At 36.9% G+C, this 18,276-nt stretch overlaps 1 pseudogene; it reads left to right on the top strand.

Moving 5' to 3' along the window:
- Positions 1-362: 362 nt before the first annotated feature.
- Positions 363-1,101, top strand: LOC101683623 (annotated as a pseudogene).
- Positions 1,102-18,276: the final 17,175 nt, after the last annotated feature.

Here is an 18,276-nt window from a genome sequence, read left to right as displayed (position 1 = left end):
CCCTTTATGGATTATGCTTTCAGTGTGTCTCCATACTTTTTTGCCAAGCCCAGAATACAAAGATCTTTACCTATTCTTTCTTCTAAAAAATTATAATTTCATATTTTACACTCAGATATATTCTCTGTTTAGAGTTAATTTTCGTGTAATGATAATGAAGACTTAGGTCAAGTTCCTTTCTAAATTTTTTTTGCATATGGATGTCCAAATGTTTCAATATAGTTTGCTGAATTATATTCTTTCTCCACTTAAAAATACTGTGTATATCTACCTTTGTCAAAAAGTGATTGGTCTTATTTTCTTAAAGATTTTATTTATTTGAGCCAAGTAAGCATCGGTAAAGTCTCCCCTCCACTGCCATCATGTCCCCTCCACTGCCATCAGAGCCTCCCAAAGAGCCTGAACAGCAGCAGAAGCTCTTCTTCAGAAGGCTGAGCTTTGAAACAGCCGATGAGAGTCAGAGGAGCCATTTTGAGCCATGGGGAGCACTTATGGACTGTGTGGTAAGAAGACACCCAAACACCAAGCACTCCAGAAGCTTTGGGTTTGTCACATTGTCCCTGTGGAGGAGGTGGAGGCAGCCATGAATGCGAGGCCGCACAAGGTGGATGGAAGAGTTGTGGAGCCAAACAGGGCTATGTCAAGAGAAGATTCTCAAAGACCTGGTGCCCACTTAACTGTGAGAAAGATTTTTGTTGGTGGCATTAAAGGAGTCACTGACGAACATCCTCTAAGAGAAGATTTCGAACAGTGTGGGAACATCGAAGTGACTGAGGTCATGGCTGACCGAGACAGTGGCAAAAAGAGGGGTTTTGCTTTTGTACCATTTGATGACCATGACTCTGTGGAAAGACTGTCATTCAAAAATCCCATCCTGTGAATGGCCACAGCTGTGAACTAAAGAAAGTGCTCTCTAAGCAAGAGATGGCTCATGCTTCATCCAGCCAAAGAGGTCGAGGTAGTTCTGGAAATTTTGGTGGTGGTCGTGGAGGTGGTTTTGGTGGGAATGACAACTTTGGTCATGGAGGAAACATCAAGGGTCAAGGTAGTTTTGATGGCAGTCGAGGTGGTGGTGGATATGGTGGCAGTGGGGACGGCTAGAACAGATTTGGTAATGATGGAAACAACTTTGGAGGTAGCGCAAGCTATAATGGTTTTGGCAATTAAAACAATCAATCCTCTGGCCCCTACGGTCATGGAAGCCAATACTTTGCCAAGCCGTGAAACCAACGTGGCTACTGTAGTTCCAGCAGCAGCAGTAGCTACAGCAGTGGCCGAAGGTTTTAATTACTGCCAGGAACAAAGCTTAGCAGGAGAGGAGAGCCAGAGATGTGAGAGGGAAGCTACAGGTTACAATAGATTTGTGCACTCAGCCAAGCACAGTGATGGCAGGGCCTACCTGCTACAAATGCATGCTTTAGTCAATACTCATGTGCATGGGCAAAAAACTCGAGGACTGTATTTGTGACTAATTGTGTAATGGGTTATTTCAGTTTCTGTTCTGCGGAAAGGATAAAGCATTCGAACAAAGGGTTTTAATGTAGATTTTTTTTTTTTTTGCACCCATGCTGTTGATTGCTAAATTTAATAGTCTGATCATGATGCTGAAAAAATGTGTCTTTAAAATTTTATTTATTTTATTTTATTTTTTATTTGAGAGAGAGAGAGTGAGCAAGTACATGAGTCAGTGGCTTAACCCACTGAGCCACCCACGTGCCCCAAGATCTGTCTTATTTTTGTGGATCTATTTTTAGACTCTGTTGACCCATTTGTTGTTTCCTTTATCTATAACATCTTGTCTTGGTTACTGTACCTTTTCAAAACACAGCTTTAACAAAGTTTAATTGAAATTTTAAAAATACAAAAGAAAATTTTAAAAAATACAATGTATTCAATACACATCTAATTCAATGAGTTGGGAGATAATGCATCTATCCATGAAACCATCACCCAATCAAGATAATTAGCATATCTATCCCCTCCAAAAGTTTCTTCCTATCTGAGTGTGTGTGTGTGTGTCTGCATGTGTGTTTGTATATAGGCAGAATGGGTCTTGGTACAAAGAGACTCCAGAGTCTTCCACATGAAGCTTCAACACTGACCAAGACAGAGTCATTCAAGATAAGAAATTGTATGGCCTGGAGTGACAGACTTGATAATGTGCCTAAGCCTCAGTCATACCATCTTCTGTAAAATCTTTCACACATTATAATTATAGTGTTATCATGGGCACCTGGGTGGCTCAGTTGGTTGAGTGACTGCCTTCAACTCAGGTCATGATCCTGGAGTCCAGAGATCAAGTCCCACATCGTGTTCCCTGCTCAGCTTGGGGTCTGCTTCTCCCTCTGACCTAACCTCTCTCATGTGCCCTGTCTCTAATTCTCTCTCTCTCAAATTAAAATCTTAAAAAAAAGAAAAGAATAAATATGAAGGACTTAGCACAGTTATATATATATATATATATATATATATATATATATATATAATTAATATATATATATATATATATTAACCACACCGGAATGGGTGTCTAGGTTTCAGAACATGAGACTATAGTGTTAAAAAAAAGAAAAAGAAAAAGAAAAGAAAGTAAAAGAAAAGAAAATGGATTATTAAAGGTGTAAGTACAGTAGTCTATTTATGCAGATAACTAATTCAGAATTATTTTTCTAATGCAAGCATGTAGAAACAAAACTGGTCTTTTGCACTGAGAAGTGATGGGCACCATTTTGCCTGTGAGAAGAGATGACGGTGGTGCTTCTTGTGTCTACCAAGAAGCGGCAGCAGCCTCTCTTCTTGTTTCCTTGCTCACAATCCTGATTTACTATTGGTTTCAGAAGGTCAGCTGCTTCTAGAGAGGCTAGGACCCTTCTTCAGCCCAGGGGAGTAAATCTTGATTAGTCTAAGCTAATCACAGCAATTGAAATCACACTGCCAATGATAATTTGAATAACTTTGTGGCAGAATTTTGATGAATGATACATGAAGAAAAATATGTCTGACCATTGGATTTTTGGGTTGATTCTGTAGCATTTTACTTAAAAAAATAAGGTAGAAAGTAGTGATCTGCTCTTTTCTGGCTTTGGGTAGTTGTAAGAGAATATATTGTGTAGGGGTGTTGCAGCCATGTTTTGACTGAGAAAACAAGACTTGTAGCCACAGCTATAATGTACTTAGACTGGCAGAGTGGAAGGATAAAAAAGACTGTGTTTTAGCTGATGGCATTAGCAGCTCAGTTACTAGTACTGAAACAGCTCAACGACCGGTATTCCTATGTGAGGTGACTCTTCATTACTTAAGCATCCTTTTAGAAAAATAAGCCTATGCAGGGAAAATCAAGGTTGAATGAGAATCTCTTGGTTAAATGAATGAAATGTTTAGAGGCCGTTAGAAAGAAAGTTCTGCTCCTGAAGATACTAAAGTGTAGCCATCTGCTTTATCACTGGTATTCTGTATAGCTGGTTCATATACTTGTCTCTAAAATTTTACATTATTTTTAATGTTAAATTTGCCTAGAATAAATATAAAACATGTCTGATAATGATAAGTGGGTGGTTGTGTAGAAATTGTAGTCACGTAAGGAGTAAAGAGTAACCACATTTCTAAAATTTGTAGAATCCTTCTCTGCTACCAATTATTTTTAATTATATATTTCCTAGAGATTTTCATTCACTGAGTCTCAACCGTTTTGGATTGTTGCCTTAGGATGGGGAAAATGTCTAATTAGGATCATGTTTCTCCCTAACATTTTATAGTTCTTATTTTTAAATCTTTTTGTTACCTGAGGCTTTATAAGACATATCTTATTAAATTTTTTCATGGTGATAGAGATAAAGATAATCTATGTGACATTTATGCTTGTTGGGCAGTCTAAACCTTGTTCCTGCAAGACACAGAACTGGTAAGTTGTTCAGAAAACTGTGCCTTTCCTGGAAAAGCAACTTGGTGTACATCACAGGCAAACTAACAGAATGGCTATGTATTCATTTTGGTGTCAGGATGATAAGGGTTCAGCTCAACTTCTTATTCTTGTTGTGAAAATAGACAACCTTTTTGTGACTCTAAAGTTGCTCTCATCTGTAATCATGGGACAGTGATAGAATTCAGGCCCTACTTTTCAGAGTATTTGCAATTCCCTTTTCTGCATCAGTTTTTTTTTTTTCACTTAAATTCAACTTTTTTCATGTGTTCCATATATTTCTTCTATACATTGTTAGCTGCCCTTCACACATTTTTCCTATAAGATACAAATGATCATTTTTCTTTTTTGTAGCAGTGTCTTCCAGTTATTCAAGGAACAATAGAGAATCAAGAAAGAACTTAACAGGGGCACCTGGGTGGCTCAGTGGGTTAAACATCTACCTTTGCTCAGGTCATGATCCCAGAGCCCTGGGATCCTGTCCTCCAAGGGAGGGGGTGGTGTCCCTGCTCAGCAGGGGGGAGCCTGCTTTTCCCTTTGCTCCTCCCACCACTTGTGCTCTTTTGCTCTCTCTTGCAAAAATAAATGAATTTTTTAAAAAAGAAAAAAACATAACTGATCACACAGAGTAATAAAAACTTCAGCTACATTTTCAGGGATGATGTCAAAGGGTAATGTTAATATTTGATTAGAAATATGGTTTGGGATATGGAGGCATCTGTAAAACTGTTTTCTAATTATAAAGTCTCTTTAATAAGTTCAATTCACTAAATTACAGCTTTTGATCATAATTATTTAAAATAATAGAATCAGTGAATGAAAATTGTAATTTGAACTTTAAACATTTATCATTCTAATGATTCACTTTCCTAATTGTGTAAATTATCTGTTTTTCTTTTTTTATTAGAAAACCCATAGGAAGTGGGGGGGGCAGTAAAATAAGAGAAAATAGCAGATGGTGAATGCAGACTTTGACTGACAAAGGAGACTATTAAGGCACTGAAGTCAGCATTAAAATCTTGGTGAACCATTTTGAGAAGTAAACTGGCAAAAATAATAGGTGGCCATGCTCTTAGGCTGGTAACGCAAACTCTTTGCTCACAATCTCTTTGATATTCAGAAATTGTGTAGCCACAGGCTATGTTCCTCAAGGATGCAGGGGCATTGGTGAGTGGCATGGAGCAGTCGTTGAAAATCCACTAGATTTAAGCTCTACTTTTATAGGTTTGTAACCCTGAGATACAAAGAGAAAATGCACACAGGAAGAAAAGCTGATCAATATGTTTTAATTTCCACATTATAAGTAATGAGGAAAGGAATGATAGGCAGAATACATTGGCAAAGAGAAACTTTCCTAAAGAAGTTCTTTTTTTTTTTTTTTTTTTTAAATATAAACTTTGAAGGGAGAAAGAAGGTAAGAAACCTGGGTTAGATCAAAGAACTTTCCAGAGGAAGGGAAGATTTTCCTGTTAGGCTTTACTATGAGAACGAGATTCTGATGTCAGAGAATGTTTGCTGTATTGAAATATTTGTGTGGTACAGGGAAAAAAAAACATGCTTAGAAGGAAATCTTTTGCAGCCCTGGACTAGGCACTTACATTTACTGATATCCCCTAAGGAGGCTATATACACATTTTAATTAAAAAAGTGGCTTGATCAAATGCAGTTTGGGTAGAATAGATTGAATCCTGGGGAGAAGACTTTCAGGTGGCCAAAGAAATACTCATCATCCCTAAACAAGACTGGTTCAGACTGACAGGATTAAGTCTTAAGAAGTATCTGGAAGTTACATAAACATGAAATCCTTTAATTTCAGAATCTAATTTTTATAATCACTATTATTCCTCTTTTGTATTTTGATTCTTTCCTTTATTTCTCAATCATGGGTAGTTAGGCTTACTAGTTTAATTCTGCAGAAAGAAAACATGACTGCCTCTTAGAAAAATCTAGAAACATGCTCTTAATGCACAGCCTTAATTCTCTTCACGAATTTCTTGACTACCATTCTGGAAATTTTAGGGAACAAAGCAGTTCAGTAGCATGAAATGTTCTCACTTCAATTATTCCAATGCTTTTATGCTCTATTATATATGTCATTCATGGATAACAAATCAGGAAATGTATAAATTCTTTATTTGGACTGGTAATTTCTTTTTTAAACTGTGGTGGCTCCTTAATGAGGTCCTGAGCCCTTCTGGTCCTTTTGTCCCCATCCCTCTCTCCTTTCCTCAAGTCCTCTCCGTCCTCACTCAGTCACCTTTAATCCGACTTGCTCCTGCACTGAGAGAGGGAAGAAACAGGACAGGTGCCTCCAGCATTCCACCGAACACTCGTCCCATTTCCAAGCTCTGAAGGTGGGCTTCTCTGGAGCCGGCCAGCCTACGAGCACTGCGCATGTGCTCCCGCCCAGAGGAGGACTGTCTCCTTACTCTGCCTTTCTCTCTCTCTCTCTCTCCAGGAGCCTTCCATGAACCTGTTTCATCTCAAAAAAGAACAATTATCTATTTGGATGCTATTTTTTCCTCTAGTATGGTTCCAGTTCTTTTTTTTTTTTTTTTTTTTACCTTAAATCATGCCTTCAAACAGTCCCTTGTATTGGCTGCTGAAATCTCTCTCCTCCCGCTGAATCCACTTCAATCACATTTTTGTCCCCTCACACAACTGGAAGAATTCTTATCAAGGCCCCCAATTATTCCATATCGCTAAGTTTTTCCCATTGCACTTTCGCAGTACCTCTGTGAAAAATCAGTTCACCATAAAGGTAAGAGCTTATTTCTAGAATCTTTTCTTTTCTTTTTTTTTTAAGATTTTGTGTATTTATTTGACAGAGAGAGATCACAAGTAGCCAGAGAGGCAGGCAGAGAGAGGGAGGGGTAAACAGGCTCCCTGATGAGCAGAGAGCCCCATGCGATGGGAGGCTCGATCCCAAGACACTGAGATCATGACCTGAGCGGAAGGCAGAGGCTTAACCACTTAACCCGTTATTTCTAGAAACTTAATTCTATTCCATTGTTTGGAATAGCTATCCTTAGGTTAAGATCATTCAATCGTGATTACCATAGGGTTGCATTAAGTTTCGAAATGGGGTCATGCAAATCCTCCAACTTTGTTGTTGTTTTTTGTAAGATTGTTTTGTTTATTCTGGGTCTCTTGCATTCCCATATAAATTTAAAGATCAGTTTGTCAGTTCCTTCAAAAATTGCCATTTGAGATTGTGATAGTGGTTTTGTTGAATATATAGATCAGGTTGGAGAGCATGGTCAGTTTTACCCAGTGAACATTGTGGGTCACGGTTTCTAACATCTCTTAAAACAAAAAGCCCTCAGTACCACAAAGATACTCAATATTCAATACAGTCCTGTAGTTTAGTGATATAAAGGGAAAAAAAATCCTCTTGTGTCATGTTCAGAAAAATAGCAACAGATTCTTCAGAGACAAACTCTGAATCAACCTTCAAATCATAACATAGTCCTGAATAAAACGCTTAGCTGCTCAGACCAAACCACCCCGGGTTAGGTCAAGAGTGACAGTTCTCCTATTTCCACAAGAAAAACGATTAAATGCGTTTCCCATTAATTTAGTTAAACGGTACTTTCAAACTCATTTGCTCATAAAATAAACATTTTTTATACCCCAAATAAAATTGGATCATCTACTTCTAGTAGGATGTGCAGGGCACAGTTGAAATCTTTCAAATGTCTACACTTTCAGGATTCAAAATTGTGGTTTTATTTTCAAATGCACAAACATACAAATGCCTTCAAAGATGTATAATGAATTTTGCCACATGAAGATCAGGAAGTATTGCCTGCCAGAACGATAGACTATGCATCAGTGTGTTTGAGAAAATTCACGATATAATCATGTTATGCCCCTTTCTCTTCTATATCACCAGAGGCAGGAGGTATATTCCTTTTAACCAGCTTAAGTCTGTTATTTAAAGAAAACCATAAAGGAAACTTAAAACAGAGTAGAGATGAGTTGGTTTATTTTCCTTTATTTTTTTTTCAGGGATCACACAAGGCAGAAACTCATTATTTGCATGAATATTGCTTGCGGGGAAAACTAGACTTTGGCTTAAGAATAAGTCTGAAGGGCATCTGGGTGGCTCAGTGGGTTAAGCATCTGCCTTCTGCTCAGGTCATGATCTCAGGGTCCTGGAATTGAGCCCCACGTAGAACTCTCTGCTCAGCAGGGAGCCTGCTTCCCACCCGCCTGCCTGCCTCTGCCTACTTGTGATGTCTGTCTATCAAATAAATAAATAAATAAATAAATCTTAAAAAAAAAAAAAAAAAGGAAAAAGAAGTCTGACTTGTTCTAATGTGAAAATAGCTGCTTGCTTGAATGTCTGAAGTTTTCCATAGAGCAAAGTAGAATAGTCCTGAGCCTGGAAAATTATCATAGCAGATGTCAAAATCCTCAGTAATTTCCCAATGAAGCATCTAATACCAATCAACATGGTTTCCTGGCGAAACTGCCAGGAGGAATTAGGAACAAAGCATACCCCAAAGATACCTAAACAAATTAGCATGTTGTACAAAATTATTTGATAGAAACCAATTACATTCTGTTATTTTTCTGCCAAAGATAATAATTTTAGTTTTAGAATTGTTCAAATGAAGCCATTTTTTGAGACAATAATTAAATACCAAGTCTAATTGTCTATTAAGGACATATTTTGTCTGTGGTAATAAAACCAAATTATCAGTGTTTAGACCTATCAGGGGATTCTTCTGAGTTTTCAAGTGTTATCCAATATCCAAATATCCAAATTGAATAAATTTGTTAAGGACAATGCTTGTTTTATAGCAAGCACTAAAGAAATATATAGTGAAGGACTGATTAGTTAATTAATTAATTATTAATATAAATGATCATTTAATGAAATAAATAAATAAATAAATGCACATTGATAAATCGAAATTATATGCTGAGGTCATCATATCATCTATCATATCACAAAAACAGGAATCATCAATGAAGGATTTGTGGTCTTTGATATTCATACAATCCAGCGTTAACAATCTACTGCTCTTATAAAGCTTCTACAGTGCTTACATTTAAGGAGCTATTTTTAAAAGAAAGCAGGAAGTATTTTCTATAGATTTTGAAAAGCAGTGTTCAGAGGACTGGCACTGAAGTCTTACAGATGGGATTTGAATCCTGACATCATTGTATAATCGCTGTTTGGCTTTGGGCAACTAATCAACCTTTCTGAGCCCTACGGTCCTGGTCCTCATCTTTAAAAGGAGAATAGCATTAATACTGAAACTTAACTTCGAAATTGTCCCTAGCATTAAGTGAGATAATGCATATAAATCATTTAGTGTTATGCCTGATACAAATTGCATATTTAATGGAGTTTAGATGTTAATTTTCACATTTTACTTGTTCCTTGCAGTACTTTATTTTGGTAGAAGTTTTGTCATCATAAATACATTATCAAATGTATTTTGCTACAGAGGATGAATTTAAATTTCACTGGTCGTAAACATGGGTTTAACATACTATAAGAACTGAATGACATTTTGTGATATGCTATGTTAAAAATGCATTTTTCTTCCCTCTTGCTTCAAACCATTGTCAAATTATTGTAAATTTAATTTGTTACTGCCTTTTTATCCATCTGGCATTTTATTTCTCTCACTCCCATTGTGTTGAAATGAATGGTCATATTAAGCTATACTCTCAGGATTTTGCATGCAAATGTCTGACTTACATTAACAAGACTAATGATTTTTGACTCCATATTGCTTTGATAATAAAACCAAACAAAACCCCTAACATTATTATGGATAACTACTTTGTGAGGAACAAACACATTGTTGTATCAGAATTAAAGCAAGAAGTAAAAATGTTTTAAGCTATTATGGTATCACAAAGCAAACCAGATATAAATGTTTTAATAATGAACCTATAATTAATGTTATGTTTTCATCTCTTTATTTATACCTGACAGAGTGGCAAACCTGGGAACATGCTGGCCTGTGTCCAAAGACCTACTGTTTTGGGTTTTCCCCTACGTCTTTGCAGAATGACCTATTTTGCTAAATATTAAATTATAAAATACAGAATCAAGCTTGTTACCCAAATGCTAGAGCCTGAATGTTTGTGTGCCCTTAAATGTGTATGTTGAAATCCTAACTCTTAGGATGATAGTATTGGGGGTGGGGCCTTTGGGGGGTGACTGTGTCCTGAGGGTGGGGCCCTAGGAAAGGGATTCATGCCTTTATGCGAGAGGCTCCGTGGGTGTTTTCTCCTCCCTTTCACCATGCAACCAGGAATAGAGGCCTTACCTGACCACCCTGGCCCCCTGATTTCAGACGTCCAGCCTCCAGGCTGTGAGAAACGAGACCTGCCGTTTGTAAGTCCCAGTCTGTGGTATTTGGTGAGAGAGCCGAAATGGACTAAGATACGAAATGTCAGAGACCTGATATATTATGAATAATTACACTGCCTTTCCCTATTATAAGATGTTATGTCTCGGAAAGAGCCTTCTCAATTCTTGCTTTCTTGCTCACAAGTCCTCTAGGTATGCAAGAATACTGACCTTGTCCCCCTTTTTACAAGATGTTGAAGAAGACTCTGAATTAATAGAAATCACAAATCTACCTCATTTCTGAACCCATATATTTGACGTTTCCATTTTATCACACTGCCTCTCTGATTAAGAAGAATTTAAAACTACATAAATTTGTTGAAAATCATTTTTACCGAAATGCATATAAGATCCATTACCCATTCTTTCAAGGTATAACAGCATAAATAATCTATGTTCAATGATATGTGCATCATGGATCTTAGAGCCTGGAAACAATAATAAGACCCAAAAGGAAATAGGACCTGAGTTTTCCCACGAAGAGTAAAAGTCATAATCAGTGCACAGTTGGTAACATCAGAACTTCAGAGATTGATCTGTCTCTTGTCACAAAGACTTGGTTTCTAGCTTAATGTTAATTACCAAATCTCCATTTCTAGGCTTAGGAGTTGCCTTAAAGTTCACATCTGCATATATAGGAATGAATCAGATTTCTGTCTGTGTATCTCATCAGCTCTCTCTCCTAACATCTCCAAAACTGAAATCATTTTTATAGCTTATCATTCAGTCTTGATTTACTTTTGCAGTCTTCATTGAGGTGAAGACCATGCCACCGGTAACTCAAGCCAGAGAAACCTTGGGACCATCCTGGACAACTTCCATAGTGCACATTCACAATTACAATTATCCCCATTTTTTTTTTAAGATTTTATTTATTTATTTGACAGACAGAGATCACAAGTAGGCAGAGAGGCAGGCAGAGAGAGAGGAGAAAGCAGGCTCCCTGTGGAGCAGAGAGCCCGATGCGGGGCTCAATCCCAGGGATCTGGGATCATGACCTGAGCCGAAGGCAGAGGCTTTAACCCACTGAGCCACCCAGGCATCCCTATCCCCATTTTTAATAGGTTTTATCTCCAAAGTCATTTTTTTTTCACCTCTCCTCTTTTCCATCTCTGTGGTACTGTCTTAGTCCAGTACCTAGGCACTCATCACTGGAGTATTAAAAGTATCTTGCTGTGTGTGTAGGTGGCTGAGTTGGGTAAGTGACTGCTTCAGTTCAGGTCATGATCCCGGAATTCTGGGATCGAGTCCCTCATCGGGTTTCCCTGGCTCTGCGAGGAGCCTGTTTCTCCCTCCCCTTTCCCCGACACGTCCCTGCTTGTGCTTTCTCTCTCTCACTCTCTCTCTCTCTCTGTCAAATAAATAAATAAATAAATAAAATCTTAAAGGAAAAGTTTCTTGCCTCGTTGATTCTGACTCTGAGTGGACAACTTAAAGAAAAAGAAGGTCGAGCCCAAGTTACTTGTTTTGCTCAAGGCAAGAAGAGGTAACAACAGCAATGATGTTTGGATGTTGGTATTTAACAAACTATCAATTCTAGAACACAGTTTGGATGGCAGCTAATCAAAAGCAGAAGCGATCTTGTGGGTTACCAAACTGCCATTGAGGTTCTAATCACAGCTTTACCAAGTCTCATGTGAATATAGGACATAACTTTAAAAAGAGTAGCAACCTGAGAATTACAACAGACATATGGCAATTTTGGAGATGGCTTGAGGTCCCCAAGCCCTGACAGCACCACCGAGCCTTGATTAAAGCTAAATTATCTCCTAAATGATAGGCACATCTCTTGGTTATTTCAGCCAGTTTAGGATCTCCTCAGTCAGTTATGGGCTACAGTCCCTGCATTTGCATATAAAGTCCCCAAAATGGGGGTGAGGACAGAGGAGAGTTGCCCAGTTATCAAGACATGGGGCTACTGGATGTCAGCTGCTTGAACTAATATCATATGGACACCTGGACCCAATGGTCTTCAACACATTCAATTTACTGGCCTTTCCTTTTTATTTCCCAATGATAGGATTACATCTTAACTACATTTATGTCTTACCTGGACAACAAGCTGCTTTCCTGTAACACTTTATATGTCAGAGAAACTCAGGTTCTCTGTTTATGATGCTAATCGACTACAGCTCCCGGTATCTGCTGCAGATTGCAAAAATCTCCATGTCAGTCTCACAAGCGACAGCCTCGACAGCCAGATGTATGAGTGATATGGTGACTTGACTCTTCCTTCTCCAAACCCACTGAGGCTTCCACCTACGGGCTTCCCTTTGGGGAAGGGAGAGGGCAGGCAGGGGACAGAAAGGGCGTCAGGGGATTTCTCAAGCATCCACCATCGTCTAGCTCAGTGGATGGCAACATTTTCCTGTCAAAGGCCAACTAGTAAATGTTTTTAGCCTCGTGGACCATACAGCCCCTGTCACAACCAAAGTGGTTGTGTGGACAACATATACAGGATGAACGTTTTTCACCCTATCTTTTTTACAGAAACAATCTACAGATTGGGTTCATTCCGTCCTTGAGCTGTATTTGGCTACTATGAGGCTGCTGAAAGGCTCTGACTTTGCCCCCTGAGAGAAAAGCAGGTTTTGATGTATTTTCCCAAATGTTTGTATTTTATAACTGAGTTTAGCTTTTGAAATTTAAGAACAAACAAACAAACAAAAAAACAAGAACCAACAGACAAGAAATCTAAGCATTTGTGACTTGTGTTTTTCCCTGCACTATTATCACAACCTTCCCAGAGGTCCTTATGTCCTTGGCTGGCTGAAGATGACAAGCGTCCTGGGGTGACAAGCCGTGGGATCATCCGTTAAAGATTCCCGGATATCATTTTCATTCCCATGCTCTCTCCTCACTATTTCTTCTGTGATGAACTCTGCTTTGCATTTAGGACTGACTGTGTATTTTTGGCTACTCTCCAGGCCCTTAAGGGAAACATTTGGAGTCAATCTCATCCCTTCGATGCAGTGCTGAGTAATGAAGTATTCCCATGTCTAAGCAGGAGCCAACGACATAATTAAATCTCTTCCAGATTTATCAAATATCTTGATTTAGAATAATGGAGACAACTTTGTTTATGTAGTTTTTCTCATTGTTGTTTTACAAACTGCTTCTAAGGATGTATCTCATTACTCCTAAAAATATCTCCACGCTAAGTGCAAACTTTTCTTTGCTAATGTGATATATTTAGAAATTGAAATGCTTGTCTCATCGTCATTTAGTCAGTCTGTGGAATAAATATCAAGGCCATATTTACTTAGATTATATACTAACACTTTTAGTATATAATTTGGTAACAATTAGAAATGATACACACATAATGTCTCAATTATACTTCTCCAGAAATCAGTGATTCTTCAAATTATGCCCGAATCATGAAATGTTATTAAGTATTCACTTGCTGTATGACAATCTACTAATTGTTCAAGAGATACTGATCACTTATCTCCCTGTGGTTTTAAACCAAGACAAGGAACAAAGGGAATTTATAGAGCTCCCTCTTTGTTTTTCCAAAGCCCTTACTATTTTCTATTGAAAAACTGCCAGTTTGTGAAATTGTCTGTAGCTCTTTGCCACTTTGAGCTCTTGGATAGCAGAAATTTTTTACTTAACATTTGTTCTAAAATCTACAAGAATTCCTAGGACATAATTGGTATCAGTAATATTGTTGAAAGTAAAAGATATACATATATATATATAGAGAGAGAGAGAGAGAGAGAAACAGAGAGAGATATTAGTGATATTACATGTCAGGTAAAGTTATAAAAGTAGGATATATCAAGTTAAAATTTTAGAGGTTTTGTTTTTACTAGTAAAGACAAATCCTAGATTTTTTGTTTTGTTTTGTTTTGTTTTTGGGGTCTTTTTTGCATAAAATATATCATCAGTGATTTCTAACTTCAGCTTATTCAAAGAGAAGTGGGAACTTTCTGGCTTTTATGAAATAATCTGAATATATATATATATTTTTTAAAAGATCTTATTTATTTACTTGACAGAGAGAGAGAGAGCAGAAGCAGAGGGAGCAGCAGAGGGAGAGGGAGAAGCAGCCCCCCAACTGAGCAAGGAGCCTGATATGGGGCTGGAACCCAGACCCTGGGATCATGATCTTAGCAGAAGGAAAACACTTAACAAATGAGCCACCCAAGCACCCCAAGCATACTTTTGTTTCTTTACACTATATTTAACAACAAAATTATAAGTATTTCATTAATACTTTCTAGACCAACTTAATTTTGACAGAACAAATTTTTGGCACTTGTGTTGCATCACCACATAAAAAAAAATTTTGAAATAATAAGTGCAGTTGGAATAAACCAGTAGGGGAACAAATACAATGGCCATTAGTAAGCCGCTAATTTATTTTTTTTAGGAACAGAGGTGTACAATGTTATAAGTTAATTCTGTGAATCTTGGGAGTTCCACCTTTGGAATGGAAGGCCTCAACCTACCCAAAATGTCAGTTAAAAAAGAGTGCTTCAGAGAGGTTTGACTGATTAGAAGCTATGCCCTTGATGATGATCTTGTGATCAAAATAAATGATGAATAAGTTTTGCTATAATGGATAAGAACTAGTATGATGAAAGTATGTTTGGGGTTGGAAATTTTCAAAAGCTCAAGATATGAAATTTTAAAACTTTCTCACTCAAAACCTTGGAAATGAACATGGTTGCTGTATATGCAATCCTATACTTATTCTGATAAGTAATTCAATTGCAATTTTCAATTGATTTGTTAATCCTCAATCCATAGACTTTAGGAAATGCAAAAGCAAAATACACATTGGACTCCGAGACATTTTACGTAAAATGAATATGTGCTTAGCATGACGTTATAATACCCCAGTCTTTGGATCTTGGGTCAGAAAGTCTATCTTCTCTCATACCTGTCTCTGAAGTGGAAAATGCTGCTTTTCCAGTTGCAAACACAATCAGAGGAGAATTGTTTTGCATTCTACTAATAACAAGAACGTAGTAGTTTGTCAACTTGAAGAAGTTGCTTTGAACTTCCTCTGAATAAAATATCTACTACTGACATGTTAAATTAATTTTGTTGCCGTTTTACTATCTCTAGTGCTGTGTTCCCTTTGACATCTCAGTAATCATTCTTAGATTATTGGGATGTTTCTCAGACATCTCCGTTTGAAGACTATGATCGTTGCCCATAGGAAAAAGGCAATATTGGAGAGCAGAAGAATAGTGTAAATTATTATTTTAAATCATTTTCTCAAATGCTTCTTTTTCTCTTCTCAAGTATTTGTCCAAAAGGAAAAGAGATGCCACATTGCTGGATCCCTTCTTCTTTCTAGATTTTAATTTAGTTTGATTTACTTGGCAGATTAATTTTATAAGACTGGCTTCAAACAAAATAAATGTAATCAAGTTTGATCAAAATCTGTATTGCTGTAGTAGCCAAACCAATATACATTATGAAAGGTTGACAAGAGGGTGCCTATTCTGTTTTCAATTCCTTCCATTATCACTTCACTGTCAATCAACATTGGGGAGTTGTAGTGATGGTCTATAGCTGCTCATTAATTGTTTCATCATTGATTCATCTAAATGCTTCAATTTCCTTATTTGGCATACCTTGTTTTCCCCATGTGTTAGAGAAATTTCAGAAGCTACAAACTGTATTGGCCTGGGTTTGATCGCTTAGGAAATACTGTTTTCTATCTCTACTTTAACAAATATAACACTACCTCTATGTATGTACAAACATATAGGTACATACATACCTATGTATATGTACATACATATAGGTAGTGTTATATATATATATGTTTTTATAGCATATATATATGTTTTTATAAACATTTAAGTTATATTCTGTATATGGTATTAGAAGTATAATATAGCTACATTACAAATTTGTGAAACAAGCTTCCCAAAGATGGGGGAGAGAAAGATGCTTACCTAATTAACTTCGGAAATGAGAAGTCTTTAAGACCACAGGCATATAAGTACTATATTCTGGTTGAAAACATCATCTCCTAAGAGGATGTGGGTCTACAATTCTAACACCGCAGCACATGTATAGTACAATTAAGCAATTTTAAAGGATGGAATGCCGGGAGCTGGATTTCTTGTGGTTGTAGTGGGGGTTTAATGAATTAGTGTGGTGAGGCTAGCATGATATGTTGGTAATGCACTGTACTTGGAGACATCATTATAAACTCAAAGTTTGCATAAAACAGATACAAGTGGTTACATATAAAATATTTATACATATGTGTGTCTACCTAAGTTAGTAAATTCAGATATATCTTCTTGTTCTGTCAACTGAGAGGGTGTAGAAGCAAGAAATTTGTAGTAGCAACAAGCACACCTAGTGCCCAGATCTTAGTTTCAAACAATTTTTCAACAAAAAGAACCAGATCTCCTGGGAGAAATGGCTGTTTCTAGGACTGGGACAAAAAATATAAAAAGATGAACCTGAACCAAATCAGTGTAGTGCCAGGAAGAAAGTATTAAAAAAAAATCCTGTGTCTACAGGAATATATCAAAGATGCCTGGGAGCCAGCCAAAAGAACTTCCAATGGCCAAAACTGGAATAATTTGAGCAACATAATAAATAAGTGAAAGATTGCTATCTGTACCCAAGGTACAAAATAAAGAGCCATGAATCCATACTGACCATAAATAAGTGTTTGGATGAATTACTGAATAAAGAAGAGTTAAATCTCCCTTGTTGAAGAATTCCAGGTAATTTATGTAGATATTCCATTCTCAAGGAATTAGGAACCTGTAAAGGATAACTTCACAGTGGAAACAATCAGCCAGGTGATGAGTCAACATCAATGGTCATAAGTCATGGTGACCATATGTACCCTTGATGGGATGAATAGAAAACTGCTCTGTGGTCTTCCCTCCAAAAGCCCATAATGCTTCTACATGAAAAAAACATCAAATAAATAGATGAATGAAGTATTCCCATGAAGAAGCAAGAGTACTTCAGTTTTGAGACTTCAAAATGTAATAACATAATGTAAAGCATTATAAATCAATAACATGAGGGCGCCTGGGTGGCTCAGTGGTTTAAGCTTCTGCCTTTGGCTCAGGTCATGATCTCAGGGTCCTGGGATCGAGTCCCACATCAGGCTCTCTGCTCAGCTGGAAGCCTGCTTCCCTCTCTCTCTCTATCTGCCTGCCTCTCTGCCTACTTGTGATCTCTGTCTATAAAATAAATAAATAAAATCTTTAAAAAAAAATAACATGAGGAATTATACTTAGATACCTACAAAATAGAAGAATCTCAAATACTGGTCTTTAATATTTAAATTATAGCTTAGAGTAGCTCTCTCTGATGAAAATACAATATGAGTCACGTATATAATTTGAAACTTTCTAATTTCCCTTTTAAGCAGTAGGAAGAAACAGGTGAACTTAATTTTAAGAATGTCTTTAAATCTAAAATATTACTATTTAAAAACTTGGCATAATATATTAATGATGAGATATTTAACTTTTTTCATGGTAAGTTTGCAAAGTCTGGTATGCATTTTACACTTACTGCCTTCATGTTAAATATTCACCAGAAAGACTTAATAGGTATTTGGATTTCATGAGGCTTATGGTCAAATTTGTTGATTTATACACTCAATTTGTTCCAAATATACTTAAAGGTTTTCCAAATACTGCAATAAGTGTCAGTATTTTTTTTAAGTTTAGGTTTAAATAAAGTCAAAATATAAGTTCCTCAATTGTCTTACTTGCATTTCAATTGGCCAGTAGCCATTAGGATTAGAGAGTACAAACACAAGTTTCATAATTAATGGATATCATAAGTTTTATAATGTATTCTAACCTAAACATGAAAATAATGACATTTGAAAAACATTTTTACTTTACAATGATATAGTAGGTTATTAAGAAGTGATGTGAAATCTTGCCATTTGCGACAACATGGATGGAACTAGAGCGTGTCATGCTTAGCGAAATAAGTCAAGCAGAGAAAGACAACTATCATATGA

Source organism: Mustela putorius, unplaced genomic scaffold, assembly GCF_011764305.1.
Source record: "Mustela putorius furo isolate JIRA1106 unplaced genomic scaffold, ASM1176430v1.1 tig00000835_pilon_pilon_pilon, whole genome shotgun sequence".
In the NCBI taxonomy this organism is placed as follows: Eukaryota; Metazoa; Chordata; class Mammalia; order Carnivora; family Mustelidae; genus Mustela; species Mustela putorius.
This window is presented reverse-complemented; position numbering and strand designations above follow the sequence as displayed.